The sequence below is a fragment of the Bombus affinis genome, unplaced genomic scaffold, assembly GCF_024516045.1.
Source record: "Bombus affinis isolate iyBomAffi1 unplaced genomic scaffold, iyBomAffi1.2 ctg00000119.1, whole genome shotgun sequence".
Classification (NCBI taxonomy): domain Eukaryota; kingdom Metazoa; phylum Arthropoda; class Insecta; order Hymenoptera; family Apidae; genus Bombus; species Bombus affinis.
The window spans coordinates 191,581-206,245 of record NW_026108853.1 but is presented as its reverse complement, the minus strand read 5'-3'; the positions used below and the strand labels follow the sequence as shown (position 1 = coordinate 206,245).

Below are 14,665 nucleotides of genomic sequence, written 5' to 3'. Positions count from 1 at the left end.
TGTGCCTATCCAGTCAATCTCGTCGATAAAAATAATTGTAGGCGAAAAATTATAGGCAAGTTCAAATAAAACCTGTTCAGTTTAACAAATGTATTAATGTAACTATTCTATTTATATATGATTATTATTATATATGATATATTCCAGAATCTCTTCTTCATAGACAAAGGAAATCAACTTACACGGATATACTTCTCGGAATCACCTCTCCATTTGCTCACCAATGAGCTGGCCGTTATGTTAAAAAAGGTGCATTGACATTCCAGGGAGAAAATGGGCCTTTAAAAAAGATAAGGTACTTGAGGAGATACACAATGGCCTCCTTAATAGCAGATTTACATTCCTCTAGGCCTACGATGTTGTCCCAATATACATTTAATTTTGTCAGTATGATTTCCTACGACAATACAAAGATGAAATGGCGCATAATCTCCGTATTAATTTCCGTAAGTGTTATGTAATTCGTTATTTAAAGCTTTACTGAAATCAGTATTTACAATACGTATATTAATCGAAAATAACTTACGCATGAAATGTCTTCAATAATCTTCCATAATTCCAGATTGTCTATATAAAGCTTCTGAGCCTATTTTGATATCTTTGATTGCGTGGATTGTTCCATTAAGATGTTAAATAGCTCTCCTCTTCTGATGAAGATTCATCGCTTTCATTGGCGAAAATTGATGTCACTGTCATTGCGAGATTAATATCATCCGTAGCATCACCCCTCATCTTCTGTTGTGCATTCCTCCCTTTCACAGACCCAGATACAGACTCACTTCTCGTTTGTTTGCTAACAGATTTGACACGTTTTACTACTTCTTCAAAGATTGAATGATATTGTAATCGATACGTTGAATACGTTGAGAACGTTGAATAGTGTTAAATAATTTAAATTCTTACACTTTGTTCGCATTTGTCATTTCCCTCGTCTTTATTTCCTTTTCAGTTATTTTCTTGCACAATATAGGATATTTTTGGAATTTCATCTTGTAATAATTTTCATATTCTGTAAGAATAATTTCCAAATCGACGTTGTCGCAGACTCGATATTTCCGAGGTAGACGAGCTTCCCGGATTAATACATCGCTAATGTCTACATATCTAAAAAATATAATTTTTAATTCATTGAACAAATTTTATGCTATGAGTACACACTATACGATAATCATCAATTAACTGTTTTATTTCTAGGTAAGACAGACAAAAAGAATGTACTGTCTATTTATTATTATATAAATCCTCGGCGATAATTTTTTGCCTTCTGCCTTTTAATTTCTAATTTTTAAAGTTTGAATTTAAATATATTTTCATTTATAACTAGTTAATCTACGTTATCGATTGAGTTACTCTATAACTACTGAGTTACCGATGTCGATTTTCAAATTTTGGTTCCTTCCCCTCTTTCCGCACTAATTTCTATTTCGATTGGTCGCCGATATTATTCGAAAAAATTGCAACTAAGAAGATATCTAAATATATACACATAATATAAATATATAAACATAATTTTGTTATCTACTATCTTGATACGTGCAAAGATAAATCTTAATGATATATAATACAGCGTAAATGGTTATAAATAATTAATTATTGACAATAATTATAAGAATTATCGAAAGAAAAAATCATAGATACTATGTGCGAGTGTAAAATATCACAAAAAATGAACAACAATTGTGAAAAACGCAATATGGCAAATCAATGACAAAACACACTCATGACTGTCATGGAAGTTCCAAAGTCTTTTCGCAAATTATGAGATATCTTATTTGTGGTACCTTGCAGCGATAAATCACCGTTCATTGTAATAGTTTTAAATGTGATAATGATATCCTTGTATTGACTATCGTTTTTCGATAGTTACGAGAATTTTCGTTTATTACTTTGAGACAATCCGTCACTTCCTTTCTCTTATAAAGTTTCCCTTCAACTCCGTTGAAAACTGAGCATCAAACAGGAGACGAACGATTTGTTGTCATGGCAATGTTAGTTCACACGTAAGCAGGGTGCGAATATAATGATGGAATAGTCGAATCCTGTCTACTGTATAGTAAGATGGATGCGACATGGAAATAGAAAGAGAAGGCTGTATATAAGCATTTTCTGTCCTTGTTTAATCAGGCATGCACACTAGTGGACACTGACGGCGCTCGTTTACCGTTGTTACACATTTCCGGTACAAGTACGCGGGCATTAGAGAAGGACGGAACGGTCTCTCTCTTTACCCCTATATCGCGTTTTTAGTTCGCTCACGCGCTCTGTACTTATATCTATTACATTTCCACCATAAGCAGCGGCCGTGCAGTGACTTACAAAAGTTTCGAACTCGCGGACGTTTAATCACGTTCCCTACTCCGAAGGGGTAAGTACAAAGTTGCTCGTCTCAGTACTCTTGTTAGAAGTTTTATCATCTTTTTCATTTCGTGGCTACAAGTTTCCCAGGAAATTCTTATCGTTTTACAAGGGCTGTGGGACACAGTGACGTCAGCTATCGATCATATACGCGAATTTGTTGTAAATTAATTAGGAGAATATCTGGAGTTGTTTATCGTTGCCAGCTGTAAAATATTAGAATTTTTCATTCATAATTGTCATATTTTCGACTCTTCCGTTGCCAAGACCATCTTGAAAGATTTTTGGTATGTTCCATCACCCTTGTTAAAAGTGTGCCCATTGGTTAGCTATATTGATTTTAAAAACCAATACGTATATCAAGTTTATTATTTAACAGAAACAAAGAAATTCGTTTTATTAACGAATTTTCGATGTTTCTTCTCAATTTCCTTTAGCATCGAACGAAGAACATTATTTGATCAAACGTTTCATCGTTCAGATTATATTTCGTTTAAAAAGATTGAAATTGATATTGAGATAAAATCAAAAAGTATCCGTTGTTCTCGAACATTCTAGTATTCCTTCGCCGCCCGGGAGAAAGACAGGTATGAAGAAAGAGGATATTTTTTTTTATTAACTTTTTAATATTGATATTTCGACAAATATTGACGTGTGCAGTGAGAAAATCGAGTGAAATTTTCAATAATATCGTTTTAATAATTTGTGAAACGAATTAGTTTGGTTTTTTCCATTTTTATTAGTTTCCGTCAGTGCTGATTGACGCGCCACTCCAGTTTCCATTTCCGTTTCTCGAAATTTCCTACGTCCTTGGTCTTTGGGACTCTTTGCCCAGGTAACTGCATTGCTTCTGGGTACGTCTCACCGTTCGGGTCTCTCGAGCTTTCGGTGTCAGTTGTTACCGTTGAAGGAAGAGAAGCTAGTGACGGATATTATCGGATAAATCGTTTATTCTGGAAAAGTTCGAGTAAGTTCGTTCTGTTTGAATAAATCAAGACATAGATCAATTTTTATCGTATCATCGTGATTCGCCATGTCGTACGTTTGGTTTCGGGATACCATATGTTTTTAATTTGGTACTTTTAATTTGACATTTTACGCCTATAATCGTGACAGGAAGATACTTTCAGTGAATTATAAATATTTTAAATTATAAATTATAAATATTTGTTATAAATTACAATCATACTACGGGGAAAAGTGAAACATATGTTTTCTTGTGGAACGATTCATGTGATAGTAAATTATTCGAAGCATAATAATGCAATTATTTCTGTGTTATTGCTTTATCGAAGCATAATAAAGCATTAAACATCTATACGGTAACATTTACGGACGAATATTGGGGTAATATTATCGCGTCGCTTTAATCTGGCATTTAATGCTTTGATTGCGGTCTTTGAAATGGCATCACAGATGCTGGTATAATATCACACGAAAAAGGAAGGACCACCAAGTGCACCAGTGCGTTGCAGCCATCGGGGGTGGCTTTGACGCCGGTGCCGAGGAGAGGCGCAGAACGTGTTCGATCGACCCGCGAACGCAGCCCGTGCTCGTACTGCGACAGAGTTCGTTTCAGTTAGTCTCAGTCGCTGTTTGCCCGTCGACAGCGTATAGTCGCGCCGGCCAACGATTATTTTTTTCTTTTTTTGTTTCTCGATAATTCTCTCGCAACGTTCTATACGTACACGTTCTATACGTACACCATCAGTTTATCGCGTGATCATTGTTCCCGCTTCCCCTACCTTTTGTCACGTCCTTCAAAGAAGATTTCCCTTCAGTTTTTTGTTGTTTGGGGAAAATTCATCGCTCGGACACATGGATTTATCGACACGACGGTTTATCGAGGCATCAGCGTGATGTACTTTTCAAGTTTCATATTTTCTCTATGATACTTTCTAAGGAGAATTTAGAATTCGAAAGATATCAATTTCCAGGAAATATAGGTCTTTATGAGACCATCGATAGGTTTGAATTTAATTAACTCTCTTATAATTGGTATTTCAATTTTTTAATTCCTTAAATTTAGCTTTCTTTAGACGATATAACGCGGGCATTTTATGATATATCCAATATATTCGTATATATTTTACTTTATACATTCGATAAATTTCCTTGGTTGGCCGGCCTGCAACCCACATACGGCACTTAATAAAAATTTGTTTCGTTAGAGGTCGGTGTTTGTTCATCTTCGTCATAAAAATGTCATGACGTCATATCATATCACAAGGGTTCTTCTGAAAGCTAGATATTCGATAACAAGATTAATGGTCTTCGGTAGCTTGCAATGTCAAGCTTTGAACTGGCGGGATCGCCTTGCTGTCAAATCGCCATTCAGCAGCGACCATATTCTTTAACTACGTTCAAGACGTATATCACGCTACAGGAACCATCAAAGGAGGATAATTGCAAGTTAGTTGCCCCTTAGAAACGAGACAGTTGGTTGTTACTTGTTATCCGTAGTTGGTAGTTGTTCTCCTTAGTCGCCACATATTATAAAGACGACATTCATAGTCACCAGTTGCCTTCGCTAATAGTTTCTTGTTGTCTGTAGTTAGTTCTCGTCATCGCTATGTATTCCATCAACCACGTAAAATTTAACATATAGGATTTTATTCTTTTTTATTCTTTCTGTAGGAAGATTCTTTAAGTAATATGAATTTAAGTAACTATTTTATGATACAATAAAGTGGAAAAACGATTATTTTACGTAACGTAATGTTTTAAAGAACATTGAATTTAAAGGATTCAGATAGATATCTTAAACGTAATTAAACCCTCCATATCGTAACAAATTAAAAGAAATTGCGCAAGAAAGTACAAATACATTTAATGCATAAAACATATATTTAAAATCCAAATGTAGGCGTTGACGCGTGCGTGCTACATGTTCGAAACGTTCGTTACATCCGCGATAAAATTTGTAACGACGAAGAAGCTTAACATATGGTGTGCTTCAAGACGATAGTAAAAAGTGTTGGCGGATTTTTCGAAATTTCTTCCATTCTTAATAAAAATATATTGTATAAATATAGTAAGATTTTTCAAATTTAAATAGTTATAATGATTTGAAACTTTACAATCGTACGGTTCTGTTTTATCCTTTGAATATACCTGTCATTTTCATATCTCCTTTTAACTAAACTAAATATTTGGAAATCCTATAATTTGTACACTTCTATTTGTGAATAAGATCGATGAAATTAACGCGTAACTATGCTTTCAATAATGGCTTCGATGTATTGCTCACCATTATGGCGGATTAACGTCTCTAAGTGATCGACCTTAATCACTAAATGGCAGCCGCGATTCAGTGGTAGAGCCTTACACATGACGGACATTGCAAGCGCTTGTAAGACGTCTATCGTGAAACGTTTCCAATAGCATCGATTACGACGACGGTGAAATCCGAATAGAAATATATATCGCGTATCGCTTCAGTCTGACATGTCTTAAAATAGAATCACAATTTTTCGTTCTTAAATAAAAAAAAAAAAAAAAATAAGAAAAAAGAAAAAAAAGTCTATAAAAATTATATGCAAATAAAATAGATAAATGGATAAATGGTTGTACAAATTTATAAAACAGATATTACAAATATACGTAAATAAATTATATATTTATAAGTTGTTTGTTTAAATATCTGTTTGTTTAAATAAATAAAAGGGATATTTACGACTTACAATGAACGTAGTCCTGTTTTTAGTTTTAAACAAAGCAAAAACGGATAACAACTTTTTAAAATGTAAAACTCAACGCAACAGTGGTTTGTTTTAATTAATCAATAACGTTCAAAGTTAATTAATTTAGAGTGGTTTGTACATTTTGTATGCTCGCCGTATTTTAACGTTTGATGTGTAACGTTTGATGTAGTACTTGATGCCCGAAAAATCGAAAAATAATTAAATTTGATCGTTTCGTCGAATTTACAAGTGTGTATATTCGTGTGAAATCCTATGTGCTTGTGTATGCTGATGTGAAAGGCGGTAATATATTTTTCTTTTTTCGATTATTGTTGTCAACTTTTGTGTGGAATAAATCAATTCCGTGAATAGAAGTGCAATCAATACAGCTTACTATGAAATGATAGCACAACAACAGTACATATCGCCATTGACGTCAGCTTCACAAAATTTCTCGAGTATCGAGGTCGTCCATTTGGGTTAAGAATTTATTTCCAAAATGCCACAAGCACGAATATCTTATGGAAATCCACTGTATTTCCACTGTAATTTTTAATAATCAGATTCCATATTGTATGCTACGATTCGAGGAAAATCCGCAGCTAATTATTATCTTTGCTGCCTTTAAATACCATAAATAGTCGTCCGTAAATTTTAAAAGATTTTCTGTGCCATACTTATATTGTGTATTTTAGTCTTAAGGTGCGGGTCGTGTTCAATTAATCGAAAGTGATGAAACTGTAATGGGTCACGATAGTCAAATATTAAAAATGGTCTCGTTGGCTACATTTAAAATCTTTACGAGATATATATGCATAGTACGTTGCTACTAGCAACGGGTAGCGATGAGCAATAGAGAACAGTACCTTCCTTATCTCGTCGTGATTATGTACATACCAGTAATGCACAGTACTCGTACTGAATATCTTACAACATCTACATAGATTTTCAGATTTGTTTCGAATATTACCAGCATAACCATGATAGTAGAATTCTGTTACAGTATTAATTCTATAGTGCCGTTATGCATAATACAGCCCTAAAATGTTTCTACAAATATACGAATATTTTCGTCAGCTACTATATTCCAACCATGGCTTATTATGAAAGGAAATATATAACGAAATTACTTGTTTTTTTAGACTAAATTAGTTTAATTTGAATAATTTTAGTAATTGTGTAGGATCGAACAACAACTTATCATTAGCTTCACTCGAGACTTGATTGCACGTAGCAACGTAATTGCGTTGGAACTGAGGGTAGAAAACAATGTCAACCGTTAGACGCGTCTGTCTGGCGAATGTGTAACGCGTGAATAATAGATGGCGGCAATCACGTGAACCCTACTTATAGCTGTTTCGGCTTATATCGTAGCATTCAACCTAGGGTAAAACGATAGGGATCATTAGAAGTTGAAAGGCCGGCTGATCAGCCTCATTTTGTTCCATTTTTTAATCAAGCGATGAATCGACAAATTGTACAGATTTCGATGGTTATCACAGTTCTCTGGGAATTTTCAAGCGCGGTTCGTCGAATTTAGTCGGATTGGCTACAGACTCTTTTACGAGCAGCTTGAAACTCGATCTAGTTTCGAGAAAATGAAAAATTCGTTTTATCTCTTTGCTTCCCTGTTCCTTCCTTCCTCTTTTTTTTTGCTTTTTACATTGCGTTAAGACCGGCTAAATAATATTGATTGCCATGGACGTTGGCTGGTTCAAAATCACTGACATCGACGATAACAAAAGTAAGTTTGATGATCATTTATCTGAGCCGGTGTTATTCGACTTGAGCTCTGCACATTTGTTAATATTATTCTAGTAGGGATGAGATACTACAAATTTTAAATAACTTCGATTAAAATTATATTATAAAAATTATATTACATTAACGTTTAGAAGTCAATAAAGTGGAAAGAATTACGCGAGATAATGTAAATATAAATTACATTACAAGGAAACAATACGGCTAGGTAATTTGAAACATTCTGGCTAAAATTGCATTCTTTCAAAGTTAGGACGTACAGTATTTACAAAGCAGATTAAGTATCAAATGGGGTACTTAAGAAAATTCATGTTATCATTCTTTAGTAAACATTTTCAGGTTATAGCCTTCTGCAAAAGCTGCTTTTCGTTACGTTAACGTATTCATTATTAATATTAATCATATTGTTCTTATCTCCTAGGGGCATAACAATCCATTTTTATATTGTGTTAAAGCTAAATTTCTATTATATTTTCGCAAAATTTTCTTTCGTTTTATAGAGAAATGATAGATACACAGCATTTTTTGTTTTATGTTATTTTATATTAAATTGGAGAAAGGTGGATCGCACATAATTGAATAAAATAATATAATGCAAAAAATATCGTACATCTATCATTTCTTTATAAACCGAAAGAAACTTTTGGAACAACCTAATATTTCTCTCCAACGACACTTCTACGATGTTAAAATATTTGATAAAAATATTTGATAAAAATATTAAGAAATTCTAATATTGATTTAAACGTATCGATTTATTTACTTTTCGCTGCCAGAAATTGTTAATTATGATTTCCACTTGAAAGCGTATTTCATATTATGAGGATAAATGATCAAATTCATCTCTAATATACACGTTAGAGAGTCATTTATAGCTGCAATCCTGTTTACCGCTCATATTCCTGGAACTCGATAATTCACTAGGCGATTGCTTTAACCGTGCAGAATACATCCATAAATAATTAATCGCCATTAATATTCCATCGACTTTTGAAAATCCCTGATGTGATCTATTTCACGTGATGAGAATACGTGTAAAGTGAGGTTATTGCTTGATTATCTTTAGTCGAATAAATCGAGTGATTCAAATTATAATGCGGAAGAAAGTCAAAACTATGTATATTATTTTTTTCAATTTTTATGTATCATTTGACGGAAGGAAATTTCGTAAGTAAGGTTCACCTTCTTTAATGTCAATGATTTTGACATATGTTATTAAGCTCCAAATTCTAAGCAATCTTCTATATATATATATATATATATGTAGTATCTTAATGGGTCTTAGAGGAAAGGACAAGTAATGATGTTTTGATTTAATAAATAATGTTCGAAGCAACGAAATGATTACGATGCTGTCGTACGTCTTATTCTCATAGACGGCTTCCGACTTCCCGATTCACACTCTTCCGCTTCTACACTCGCTCGCTCTCGCTTCTCAAGTCACACTCTGCACACCTTTTGCATCCGTCTTCTCCGGCTTCTCAACTAACACTGCCTTTAGCGTCTCTTTGTCTTTTCCCGTCCTATCGGACACGTGTCCCGAAACGCCCGTGGCCAGAGTCACGCAGGCCCTTTCCACGAAACTATCCACTTAAAAAGAACCGACGACACATTGATGTACCCGACGATGCCGCGGCTCTCGCGGCATTGTTTATGGTTCGGCAGATATCTTAGGCCTTTTGTCCACGATACTACATATATAACATACGTATAATAGCCAAAGTTCAACTGCCAAGTATACGCAAAGCTTTTATTTTCAATTTATGCGACACCACTATGTTTCATGAATTTATTTGCTAACGGTATTGAAACAAATAACAAGCAGAGGACGAACTATCCGTGAACTGTTTTGCCAACGAATACGCTTCCAATATTTTCTGTTTGAGAAAACACACTTGTTGCTGTTGCAACTCCAAATATTTTTACAGCCGACGTTTTTGCCATGAATCATCGGCTAACATATAAAATAGAGAAAAGCCATAGTTGATTGTAATGGAAATTTAGAAAACCTGAAACTCGATATAGAAGGGAAAAATAAAGGAAAGGAAGGGAGAGATAATTGGAAGCTTGGGGCCAGGTTTAATTCACTGAAACCGGGCTGCTTGTGTCATCACGAAACAGAATTGCCAGTACGTCATTTCTGTGCTCCCGTCCTCGTAAAAACGGTTTCACTCGTTAAGAAAAAACGAATAGGCGGTGAAGAGAGAAAAAAGCAGACAGAGAGCGCTTTTAAAAAGCTGACGAAGCGTGCGTTGCCACAACGAGACACACGGTGCTATTTGTCGTTTTAAATTGCGCCGCAACTTGTTTTTCAGATCTTTGCTAGAGACACGTGAAAACACGTTGGAAGTATATTTCTTGTTTTTGTGGAATTTAGCTGGAAAATAAAAAATAACGTAAAACATGTACTTACGACTTACAGAGTAATTGAATGTATACACTATAATAACCAGCGATTTAAGGCTTTAAAAGATCGAAAAAAAAGAAAAGAAAAGAAGAAAGATAATATGTTGTGGCAGTCTAACTCGATCTAAGGAAATAGAGAGGGAGGGGGTTGGGGGGGGGCAAAGCTTGTTAATCTGGAAAGAATACAAGCATCAATTTCAAGCACTTATAGAGAATCAAGCGGGCTTGTTAAGGTCGTAAGTTGGACAATTATCCCGTGTTAGGTTCAATCAGCTTAGTCCTACACAAAATTGATCGAATCATGTGAAAACAAATGTATTCTGATTTTTGTCGCAGATATTTCTGGTCTACGCACTCCAGTGCCCACAAAGCAGTTATTGAAACAGCTGATTTTCGCCTATTCTAGAGCGACAACATCCCCTGATCTTTTACAACCATGAAGGACCTGTACTCGAAAATACTTGCAATTCTCATCTGCTTGCAGGTTATTTTCGTCACTTTCTTCCCGTCAGGGGCTGGTAAGTTGATACTGATTAATTATACCATCGAAATTCTATATAATGGCTACAAAAAATATTTGCATCATTACCCTCATTTCCTAACGAAGCGCGTTTTTTTACCAAGTTTTATATTTCATTTCATAGTATCAAATCTCTGTAGTTACACGAAAGTATTAAATGATAGGAAACTTGATATACACGAATTTAATTAATTAATAAGTTAGTCGATATACAGCCATTATTATTTCATGTGAAATATTACAACGTCAAAAACTTAACGTTCTTGTACGTACAGTATTAATCACAAATTGTAAGAATGTTTACTGATAAGCAAAATAGATAATATGGAAAACGCAGACCTATGGAAAGAGAATTCCTGACATTAGACAGGAATACGCGATTGCACGAAATATTTTATGGTATGTCTGACATGGAGAATATATGCGGCGAAGTACGAAAAATTCATCCTGAGATATGTATACGACCTACGCGGTACGGGACGTGTTATAAATGGTTTTCGCCACTCAGCCGTATTTGAATTTGTGAACACGATCGAACAAATGACGCGACAATTATTAATTGCCGTCTCTGCCTTAGTAACGATTCGCGTTGGAACGAGGTCGAATCGTTCCGATTCCACGCGCGATTAACAAATAATTACAGTGGACATCAATTACTTGGATGACCTTCGTCATTTCAGCTTAAAACGATTAATTTGATCAAACCAACCAATTATTTCAATTAATACAATCTGCACTTTAAATTCGCACGTCTTGTGTATACACACCGGGCCAGAGAAAAGTTTTCATTCGTTCGAGTAGAACCTTCGTAGTCCTTGAGGACGCGTGTCGCTTCTCGTGCACCTAAAGTTTCGCTCAAATTAACCGATTTATTTGAATTCGAGCGAGTGAAAACCTCTTTGTCACCGTGAGTTTGTTACTTAATTGATACTCTTAGATGCCCTTTGCTTTCAATCTCTTACATCCATTCTTAATTAGTCAAGTCGTTTGACTTTTGACAAGTATTTTGAAACCATTTTACTAACACGAACCTACTTTTTTACTTGAGATTATCCGCTATTTTTATTCAAATGTATATGTACGTATATACACTTTTGAATTTTAAACGAACCTTCTATTATACCTATATCCTTTAAGTGCCGTTTTAAGTTTCAAGAGACTTTAACTCGGATAGCTCGACTTGGAGTTCTAACGTATACTGTAAAGCACACTTGCGAAGTAAAACAGCAAACACGATATAAAAACTTTTTGCCCATGTAAGAAATCGAATAACCTATTTCAACGGTGCTTTAATCTCATCGATGAAGCATCGATGCAACGAAGGAGCATCGTGATAGCCGCAATGCGGATCCGTTGAACAAAAATTTCCTGGTACGGTCGTTTTCGTAATGTTATTAACCGTTTTAGTGTCGGATGTTTCAAGACTCCGTATCGGTTTGTGCTGTGCAGCGCGATAGCGCTTCGTTTATTTATTTGCGAGTAGTACCGATCGACGCGATCGCGCTGCCCTTTTTCATCCTGTTTTTTTCATCGAAATATACCGTTCGACGTGCTCGCGCTTCATTTCATCGGTTATACTGGAAGCGTTACAACAAACACTCAAAAGTTTGCGAAATATTTATGCTCTGCGTTTCGTTTGTGTGATAACATTCTATAATGCAGGATTTGGTTTTCCGATTCAAGAGGTAATTTTTTATATTGGTTTTTTTTTTTATTTGGTTTATGATTATTTGAAAAACGAGTAATTACGAGAGGAAACTCTGATATGACTCGCGACGAGCACGCTTGAGCGCGTTGCGAATTAATGATCGTGACCATACATCGTGGCACAATTTACCACGGTACGCGAATAGAGTGATCACGCTGCGTGGCGTTAAAACGGTTAGCGTAACTGCGCGTACGATTGTCGAGTGACAAAGATATTGACGCTGGTAATCGTTTTCAGTGCATTTAGGAGGAAACTGTACTGATTTCGAAGGACGATCTGTCTTACATGGACAGATGTATGTGCCGGGACCTTGGATTTGCATACACTGCATATGTTACAATTCGAAGTCAACATCTTGCGGGCGTCTCCGCTGTTCAATTCCTGCGGTAAGTATATGCTCATTCTAAGAGCAACCAGCTTAACACAACCATGAGAAACTAAAGTACACCGTTAACGCTTGCATGCTGGTCGTTAAAACACATGCTGCGCGAATAGGGTACACAGCGATTCATTTAACTCGCCTTGAATTAGTTTTAGAAAGACAAACATGGACAGGGATAATTTTTGTCACGAGTCGTTTAATTTATTCGTTCATTAGAACGAATTAATTTACACCTGCTGAGATCGCGATTGATGCGACAAATTCGAAATCTTGTTCCATATAAATATTTTTAAACAAGCACGTCGTAAGCTTTGTATATTTTTTAATCGCAACGAAACTGTTCAGAGAAATGCTGAAATTATTAATTATAAAAGGAGATTTCTACGCATCGTTGTAAAAGTGTCAGGGAAAATATTCGTGAAACAGTTACGTTGTTACAAGTTCTACAAGAAGAAATATCGAAAATCACGTTCCACTTATTCAGTTGCACGTGTAAAAGGTATCTTGCGTTCGCGCAAAAAATCTCTGAAGGATACATGCTTTATAATAATTGGAGTGTCGAAGTTGTTACACGGATCGGCGTACACGTACCTTTTAATGAAACTAGGTTACTCATTCGTTATTCGTTCCTAATTTTCAGCTTCACGATTTTTACGCAATAAAATTTTATACACCTGTTCGGTTTATAAATGATTCAATTCAAATTTAACAGAATTAAAGTTGAAATAATCATTTGTACTTCATTAAAAGGTTCTTTCAGCATCTCGTTTCAATATTTTTATTGGTAATATTTTGTTGATCGTTATATTTAAATGGAGTTTTTCAAAGGAGAGACATTTTAAGGTAGGAAATGGACATACATTTATAATAAGAATTCAGAAGAAAGAATATTTCATACAGAAAGAAATATTCCGTATGTATAAATAACTACGCTATGAATTTTATATGTATCGGATATTCCTTCTGGTTAATGTATCTGATGTTTTTTCACGCGAGATAGCGTATATTTGCATCTATATGTCTCTTCGTTTCTCAGTAGTAAAACTTAGCATTCATGCGGCTGATAAGTAGTTACGCACTGACAACGAGAAACATAAAATGAGTAAGAAGCATGAGACATTCTATAGGAAAAATAAACTTGTTTTTATCTTTCATTGCATATTCGTCAGAATATTGTTAATAAATATTTAAGTTAAGATTTCAGTTGAAATAAATACATAGGATTAGACATTTATTTATATATATATCTATGAACGCATTTGACATAAAATTTTGATAACGACTAAAATTATATATTCTGATATTAAATTAATTTAGTGAGAATAAAAAACTAATTTTTTTAAACAAGATTTTGTATAAAGTTATATTTATTAGGAAAAGTTCGTTCATCCCTTTATAATATGATAGGATTAGACTCATAGCTGTGTAAATCATTTCATGGAATAGTATATGTGTGCGTGTGTGTTCTAAGTTTTTACTATAAAAATGCTAAATGTACTAGGAGACGTTTTTAAAAATTCATACATTTTTCTTCATCAAACATATCAATCGTTATATTGAAAAGTTAATTATCTATTATTTGTTTCGAGCTGCACATTGATTGAGACATTCCTGTTGGTTATAATTGCGAATTTAACGCAACGAAGTTGTTTGAATCCCTTGCGAGCATGTAAATATATCGTCGAATTAATAGGTCAATTACTTGAGGTTGGAATTGAAAGAAAGAGAAAGGTGGAGGAGAAGTCTTGCGTTTGAATGCGGGACACTTTTAAAGCCCACAGTTCGCTGAAATTGCCAGAGAATTCAATTAAATGGCAAATTAAACCATTGAACTGAATCTGTTTCCAATC

At 34.7% G+C, this 14,665-nt stretch overlaps 1 long non-coding RNA gene across 1 annotated transcript; it reads left to right on the top strand.

The window, feature by feature from the left end:
• The first annotated feature begins 297 nt into the window (after positions 1-297).
• On the top strand, positions 298-905 carry LOC126927471 (uncharacterized). The gene is made up of 2 exons (XR_007715514.1): positions 298-446; positions 563-905. It is a non-coding gene; the product is annotated as an uncharacterized LOC126927471 (long non-coding RNA).
• The last annotated feature ends 13,760 nt before the right edge of the window (positions 906-14,665 follow it).